Raw genomic sequence first — 9808 nt, 5'->3', positions numbered from 1 at the left:
AGCGAACACAATACTATTTCTAAAACCCGCAGTTTCAAATCAGTGGCATTATATCGAATCTTAATAATTATTATATTAAAGCCAAAATCACATTAAAGGATTATAAGTGTTGTAACCCTTTCAATGATAAGAGGTTTTCTTCGCACGATAAACAATAACAATAACAACAAGTTTATCGAAATCCATATCAAAACGAAAACAATATTACAATGATCTCGAACTGCGACAGGCAGATCATTAATGAAATCAAATAATTTTTAATAATCGAATTTTATATAATTCTATGAAATTGAAATTACGCCAATCAATCATTGATACCAAAGTAACTTTTCTTCTTGTTTGTATTATTTTCATTCAAATGTGAATTGTCCGATCAACATTTCGTTTATCAATAATTCATTATTATTTTTCTATTTGAAATTAACATTTGTTACAATATCGTTTTTTTTTTTTACTCTCACCACGCATTCACATCCAACCATTCACTAATTTATTACAAGGCCCTTTATTGCATGTATGTTTCATATTCTGTAATTTACTAATTCGTTCACTAATAAACTCAATTTGTCACTCGCTCATTTAGAATCTCATTTAATTACTTAGTACCTCATCAAGTTTTCCATTCATTTTTCATTCTTCCAGGAAATCTAATACTTCATTTCTCTATCGTTTCTTTCATTCACTCAACATACTCAGCCATTTAATTTGATCATTCTCTGCTCCTTCAAGTTATTCAATTACTGAGTCTGTTCTTTCAGCCAATAAATCATCTTAGAATATCGATTTGGTATATCACGCTATTTTAATTATTCAGTTTCTCGTTCAATTCCTAGCCTCCCTCATTCATTCATTAATCAATTGTTTTCATACCATTTCACTCACGTTACTACTTCACGCAATTCACAAGCCTATGCGATATAGTACATAACCATGCACTAGATAAAACTCACTCAGTATGTTGTAATGCCTCATTCGATTATGTAATTTGGTTATCAATGTTTATCTCATATTCTGTTATCCATTTTATATTTCTCTTACACATTCAATGCATGACTCATGACCGCATTTCCATAGATAGGCAAACATACGCAAACATACTCTGAGAGATTTAAGGATATTTATTCAAACATGGGACGCGTTATTTTAATAACAGGCACAAACTCTGTTACTGCTATTAAAAAAAAAACCTTCCACTAAAACTCAAAGATATATACCTATACCCAAACAAATTAAGAGTCACCCATTTAGTTATTCAGTCAAATTGTTGGTCATTTCCTCATTTAAAATTTTAATCATTGACTTAGCATAAGCAGGTGCAGATCTTGAAAGAATTACTGAGGTGCTTCTATGAACATGTATCTACTATCAATGGTAGCCGAACGTTCTAGAAATCCTATTGCACAATAGTAAAAATCTGAAGTAAAATTATGTACTCAGAGATACAATAATAAAACAGTAAGACGACGTTTGAAGGGCATATTGTTAAATATCTTGTTCATCTGTGTTAAATCGGAGTTACGCAACATCATAAATGAACAAAACCGCTGTAAAGGTAAAATCATATACAAAAACAGTTGATAATATATTCACATAATCACACATAGAATTAAGTTATAAGAAGTTTAGTTTCACGTTATGTAAATTGAAGTTCGAATTCGCTCCCATTTTCTTTTATCAGACTACACGTGACATTTCAGTTTATTGTAACTTATTAATCAACGACTTCCATATAGCTCCAAATATACCGACAGGAACTGAGTCAGAGACACAGTTTCTCAACATGAAGCCGAAGCATTTATATGCACAGATACCGATACATTACACTGATTCAAGCTTTGACTCACACACAGAATTTACTGAAAAACAAGCGAAGTGAAATTTCAATCAAAGTACTTAATAATCCCTTCTATTATAGGCACAAGGCTTGAAATTTTGAGTGGGGGACTAGCCGAATAGATCGACCCCAGTAGTCGACTGGTACATAATGTATCGACCCTAAAAGGATGAAACACAAAGTTGACCACGGCGGAATTTGAACTTAGAACGTAAAGACGGATGAAATGCCGCTAAGAATTTTGCCGAAGGTGCGAACGATTCTACCAGCTGACCGCATTAAAATCGTTGTTAATAATGATTTCAAAATTTTGCCACAAGGGTAGCTTGTAGGAGGGGATTAGGTCGATTACATATACCCCAGTGCGTAACTGGTACCTATTTATTTGACTCCGAAAGAATGAGAGGCAAAGTCGACCCTAGCAAAATTTGAACTCAGAAGGTAGCGGCATAAGAAATGCCGCTAAGCGGGCGTGCTAAAGTTTCCGCCAGCTCGCCGCATGAAAGTTGTTGTTAATAATGATCTGAATTTTTTGCCACAAGGTTAGCTTGCAGGAGGGGATTAGGTCGATTACATCTACCCCGGTGCGTAACTAATACTTATTTAACTGACTCCGAAAGAATGAGAGGCAAAGTCGACCATAGCGTGGTTTGATCTCAGAACATAGCGGTATACCAAATGCCGCTAAGCTCTAGTGCTAATGATTCTACCAGCTCGCCGTCCTCAAAGTCGTTGCTGATAATGATTTTTAGCATTACCATATCTTCTATCCAATTATCTCCCTTTAATTTTCGCACGAAATCAAAATTCCGTTTAATCACTTTTTCCAAAAATGCGATGATAGAATATACGTATTTATATTTATGTTTGTTTGTTTTTTTTGCTCTGTTTGAGTGGTCATGTACAGAGAATTTTTCCTTCTTGCATAGATTTCGCCCGAGATTAATATAGAAACGCGTAATTACAAAGCTCTATCCCTCGGTCTACACTCAGGGTTACATATAAACAAGGATGCCTAAACAGGCGTGTGTATGTATATATGTATGCACGTATGTGCATATATATATATATACATGTACTGTTTTATACTTATGTATATATATACACACACACGTATACGTACGTAGATACATACACACACACATATATAGAGAGGGAGGAGAGGGAGAGACAGAGTGACAGAGAGAGAGAGAGAGAGAAAGAGTGACAGAGAGAGAGAGAGAGAAAGAGTGACAGAAAGAGTGAGCGACAGAGTAAATGATAGAGAGAAAGGGTGACAAAGAGAGAGACAGAAGAAGAGGTAAGATGGAGGATGGAGAGAGATAGAGAGAGAGAGAGCGAAAGGAGTGAGAGAGACAGGGAGAAAGGGAAAGACATGTATGTATGCAAGAAGTAAAAGTTCACATATCACATACATCATGCATTTAGCATTACTTATATATTACTACATATTACTATATATCTCTAGCTATATATTTATCAATCTATGCATGCTTATATCTATACACACACACACACACACACACACACACACACACATATATATATATATATATATATATATATATGTATATATATATATATATATATATATATATACATATATATATGTATTTATATGTATTTATACGAAGACACACGTATACATGCATACACACACATATATGTATAGAAAGAGATAGAGAGACAGAGTGACTGAGGGAGAGAGAGGCAGACAGATACTGGACAGAGACATAAATACACAGCTCCATCTCACGGTCTACACTGACGTATGTGTATATATGTATATATATATATATATATATATATATATATATATATATATATAGTGGTAAACCGAAACAAATATAAACGGTCGTACACTTTACTTCTCACAAGCATACATTCTCTTTTCCTATTATTTATGTGTTTTATTGTTTTCTTTCATTTGTGTTTTATTCACTGAGTAGATATTTCCCAAAATGTTACAGTTACATGTGTGTGTATGCGTGTGTATATATATATATATATATATATATATATATATATTATATATATATATATATATATGTGTGTGTGTGTGTGTGTGTATGTATATATATACATACATATATACATACATATATCTTGTCATCCATGTACGTACGTATACATATAGGAATTGAAATATTAAATAAAAATGAAAATTTGATTTTTGTTTTCTTACATTGTGCAAATTCAGCGCCAGACCTCGACGACGACAGCGAGAAAGGAAGTGCAAAAGAAATTGTGGAGGAGAATAACAAAACAATAGCTATTGTAATATGATATTCTATTGTAAAATTGGAAGTATATCCATATTGTAGATGATTTCTTTTAACCGAAATCTAAATACGATATTTTGATTTAACAGATTATTTCTACTTTCCGTATTGAATTTATTTTAACATATTCTTGTCTATCTTTGTTGCAAGTTCTAAAAATATAATATTTTACCCTCGAAACGTTACTTAGTTGCATGTTTCTCATAAACGGAACAATATATATGCAGCTTGCTGTGATTTAAGTTATTTAAATAAGTTTTATTTTGAAGATATATTAAATTTTAAATATACTTTTATATTCCATGAGATTTTAACTTAATAAGTATACATCTAGGCATTTTCTATTATATCGTGGACATGCTTAGTTAAAGTGTATTTCGTTTTATTTGTTTTCAGTCTGAAATATAAGAGATTTTCCGTATTGAAAATAGATACTTTTCTTCTAATTGCATGGTTAGCCGCAATGAACCGACATTTTTCAACTTCAAAATATATCAATATGGGATCCACTGGCGTATTGCGAAACGTAGCAAACGAGTGAGGCAAGTGAGTGCAAAGTACTTTTCTATTTCTTGTATCTTTTCTGATGATGAAACACATACCATAGAACATATCTAGCTGAATTTCGCATAAAATATTTCGTTAATTATTATTTTTGTTGCTAAATAACATGACATAATTATATATTACTATATAACACATTAACTTATCACATTATGTACAATGCAATATATTACAAAATATTACACAGAAAGTTTGACATTTGACAACATTATTTTTACATGATATACATTGAAATATAGTAAAGAACTGGGTGTGGTGCGGTATTCTATACACGGAAATAATACGCATAATATATGTTGTAAATACCACTCTGTATTATGTATAACTTAAAATATAATACAAAAGATTTATTGTATATATTATTCAAAATAGCAGTACTTAGAAGGAAAGGGCTGCGAGCTAACAAAATCGTACGTATGCCATAGTAAAATTCTTAGGGGCATGTCGTCCGTCTTTCCGTTCTGCATTCAAGTTTTTTAAGATCAAGTTTGTCTTTCATTGTTTGGGGATCCATAAAATCAGTATCAGTTGCACACCAGAGTCGGTTACACCATTTCGCCCTCCCCCCGAAATTGGGTCATTATTTGTTCCAGCAAATATACTGAGTTCAAACTGGGTGAGATGAAACCAATCACAATGTTTATCCTTCCAGGGTCGATGAAATTTTAAAGAAATATAATATTATTCAATACTATCATCTTAATTTCCCCACAATTTGCAAGGGGTCCGTCGAAAAATTCATTTAAATAAAAGTGCTGCGCACCATTATTGGGAACCACTGCTTTACAGCATCGGAAACAGTTTTTATGCAGTGTTTCACAGCACTCTTTGCGTAGATCGAATTAGGTTCCCGACATTTTCACCTAGCAATTCATGTATTTGCACTCCATGAATTAAGTACTAACCATGTACAGCACTGTTTTAATAATAATAATAATAGATTTTTAATAATAATTGATTTTTGTCTCATGTCTCTTTGTTAAAAGTAATTATAAGATGTTACGCTTAGCCATGTCTTTCAGAAGAAATGTAAAACAAAAAGCTAGCTTTTGTTCAGAGAATTATATACACATCAAGAAAATTCATGAGAAGACCAATTAAATAAATGTGAATCATACAACCATAATTTACATCAAATAATTCAAATCCAAAGAAATATGCAACAATGTTTTCTTCATATTTTTCGATGGATAAAATAATAGCGGGGAAATTAGATGTAATGGAAACACATATATTCGAGGAACAAACGCAAGTAGAAAACTTGTGTAAATAAAATAGTGCAAAAATTTATTGAAGTTATATAAATATATATATAGAGAGAGATTTTTGAATCTTTGAACTTGTTACACAGAAAAGACAACAACTTGTGGATTATTTTGTTTCAACCTTTCACGGATTCTACATTTCCAATTATTTCGTCTTATTCTTAGAAAGAATATTGCGATAAGTTTCATGCACGTTTTAGCGTCTTTTTTTCTTCCTTTTAACTTCTTTCATCACAATCTATTTATGATTACCTCCCACGTTTGATAGAGCGCAGAACATTTCAAGTATTTGCTTTTTGATATATTAAACAAATGTTATATTACAAATAAAACAAAACATCTTATTTTCTTTATATCTCATACATATTCTTACCACATTATATATGTATGTATATATGTATGAATTTATATATATATAAATATAAATATGTATATATATATATATATATATATATATGTGTGTATAAATATATATATATGTATATATATATATATATATATATATATATATATATATATATATATATAATATATATATATATATATATATATATATATATGTATATATATATATATATATATATATATATATATATATATATATATACATATATATATATATATAATATATATATATATATGATGTGGTAAGAATGTATTTATATATATATCGTATGGTAAGAATATCATGTGTTTGTGTGTATATATATATATCCAGAGTCTGTGTATGTATGTATGTATACATATGCGTATTTGCGCGTGTGTTTTTGTTTAGTTGAACAAAAAGGATATAAGAATATAAAATATAAATTTGATGAACTAACATAATCTGTTAATGGTCTTTTTAATTTCTGCTTTTTGCCATTTATATGAAAACAAAAGTGAGAGAAAAAACGATTTATGAGACAAAACTCGACAGAATTTATATGTAATCCGTGAAATGGATCAGAAATCCAAAGGATATATGTTGAAAGCTTCTTTTATTTTTCTTTCGGTTCGGAAAGATTTAATATAGGAAATGTAGAAAAATAATAAACAATATACATAAACAGAGATTCAAACTAAAACTTCCCAATTCCTTCACATTTTCTATAATTTTTTCTTTGCTTTCTGATTTACATACATACATATCTATATATGTATAACTATTATACACACAGATGCCTACATAGTCATAATACGTATAAAATTATTCATTATTATTTTTATTATTAGTTACATTATGCACGTATATATATGTATGTATATATATGTATATATATATGCATATAAATATGTTTATACACATGCATTTAAATTTATATGTATATGCACACAAATAAGATATATTAATATACATACATTTATCTATGAGCGTGTGTATAAAGACAAAAGAGACAAGTAAATAGGCATACTATATATGTATATATATATATATATATATATATATATATATTTACATATATGTATACTTGGAATGCATATATATATATATATATACTATATATATACTATACATGTTTTATATATTTACATGCTCAAACTTTTACGTATGGGGGGGGGGTATTGGTGTTTGCGTATATATTTTAATAGTCTCCGATCAGTCACTAGAAGCGATATTCTTTCATGTCTGTTCACAAAGCGCAATGTAAGATAAACTGTTAACAGAATCAAAAGAAACAAAAACACGGACATTAAAGAGAAATTTGCTGCGCCAATTTTAAACGAAAATATCAACAATAAAAAGCATCATCTCTAATCATATGTATTCATAACCAGGCATCAGAATGAATAAATTATTAAATATTAAGTGTAGTGCAAGAGATAAACTAAACAAAACCAAATACCTTTCTATCTGACAACAGCTTTTCTTATAGTTTATAGGATTTATTTTTGATAATTTTGTTCGTATATTATTTCAATGCATTTTTTCTTGGTTTTATATTTCTTACATTTTGTTAATGTTCATTGATTTGGTAAGACAATACGAAAGCCAAAAACCAAAAAAACAAATGAAAAAAAAATTCAAAGAGAAGCACAAATAACAGCAAAAATTAAATTCATATGTATACAATATTCTTTGAGTCTCTTTTCAAGCATGACAAAACGTATAAAACGAGATAATGTATAATAAGAAAGCTAGAGATTTGTAAACAAAATGGCTGCCATAATACAAGTACACACGCAAGCCCGCTCATTGTGCACACCCAGTTATGTACCATATATCTGCGCATGTTCCTTGTGTGTATATGAATATCGGAGCTTTCCAAGATGAATATATTTGTAATTCTTTCAACGAATACACTGACAGGAAGATAAACATTAATACACAAACGTGCATATATACTCACTCTCGCATATGTATTTTATTACAGATTGATACAGAAGGTGCTAATCCTATGAGTATAATATTCAAGTGGGATTCGCTTTGTGTATGATAATATTCCACTTACAATAATAATGACTTTCATACACAGACAAATATCATCAGAAATTCTGTTCCCACATATAAAATATAAAACAGTTTATGGTATGTATTAATATTTTCTCACACTGCTAATATTTCTTATATAATTCAACACAAAAATGGTCTAGCTGTATATTAATTTAATCAGAAAACGAACCGGCCACATATGCGAGCTAAACTAATTTCTTGCGGAGAACATACTAATTCCCAATAAGATCTTCATGTAGGAAGCGAAGTCTGGATAATTGCACTAGCCATATGGGTCAATAAATAGGAATCTGTACAAGAGTAGCATGCGTTTCTCCTTCACAAAAATAAAACATGTTATTTGTAGATGTTGTTTAGCTACAAGTAATTTTTGATTGAGCATATAAAACTTACAGAATGCTTACTCATATCAATGCTTCCTAGACACAGTCTACACCTTATTCATTATCTATTGTTTCCTAACATATTAAACCACAATGAAGGGGCTTCTTCATTAATTGGAACAAATATCACTAGCGATTTGTCTCAAGCAATATAACTACAGGTTGAAGGGAATTTTAAAATTTATAGCTATCTTTAATTAAATCATTTTCGAGAATGCTGTTTCGGAGACGTAACACGTCAACATCGGTTGTCATACGATGTTGGGGGACAAACACAGACACAGACACACACACAGACACACACACATACATACACACACACACACATATATATACACACACATATGTGTATGTATATATATATATATATATATATATGTGTGTGTGTGTGTGTGTGTGTGTTGTGTGTGTGTGTATGTGTGTGTGTGTGTATGTATATGTATATATATTTATATATACGACGGGCTTCTTTCAGTTTCCGTCTACCAAATCCACGCATAAGGCTTTGGTCGGCCCGAAGCTATAGTAGAAGACGCTTGCTCAAGGTGTCACGCAGTGGGATTGAACTCGGAACCGTGGTTAGGAAGCAAGCTTCTATTCACACAACCAGGCTTGGCACATGATTTATCATCTGAAAATGTGAAGCTACGTGTTACAATTTTGGCACGTTTGAACAAATTCTCAAACATACCCGGAATATAAGTGCGCAGTTATGATTGGATTATCAACTAAATATGAAGGCATTCGTGAAGCAATTATCTCGGAATACACATAATGGGACAAATAGTAAAAGATGAATGGCAGTTTATAGGACACTTATACGTGCAAATATTGTGGAATTATGATTAAATGTCTTGCATCCAACTTCGTGTTACATTGTTTTAGAAATGCGACCGAGACGGTAGAAACAACTAAATGAATCAGTATGATATTTAGTTAAAACCATGCTGTGTGCCGTGAAGAATTCAATCATATATTAAAAACTAATTACCAACAAATTATACTTCACAAACGTATACAACAACCAAATATATAAGAAATATCGT

General features: G+C 30.6%; 1 long non-coding RNA gene across 1 annotated transcript in view; it reads left to right on the top strand.

Annotated features, from left to right (window-relative positions):
* LOC118765697 overlaps nt 1-9340 on the top strand; it is a 46051-nt gene extending 36711 nt beyond the window's left edge. Inside the window, exon 4 of the long non-coding RNA XR_005001561.1 lies at nt 9308-9340. This is a non-coding gene — a long non-coding RNA (uncharacterized LOC118765697). The remainder of the gene's footprint in view (nt 1-9307) is intronic.
* Nucleotides 9341-9808: the final 468 nt, after the last annotated feature.

The sequence above is a fragment of the Octopus sinensis genome, linkage group LG13 (assembly GCF_006345805.1).
Source record: "Octopus sinensis linkage group LG13, ASM634580v1, whole genome shotgun sequence".
Taxonomy (NCBI): domain Eukaryota; kingdom Metazoa; phylum Mollusca; class Cephalopoda; order Octopoda; family Octopodidae; genus Octopus; species Octopus sinensis.
This window is presented reverse-complemented; position numbering and strand designations above follow the sequence as displayed.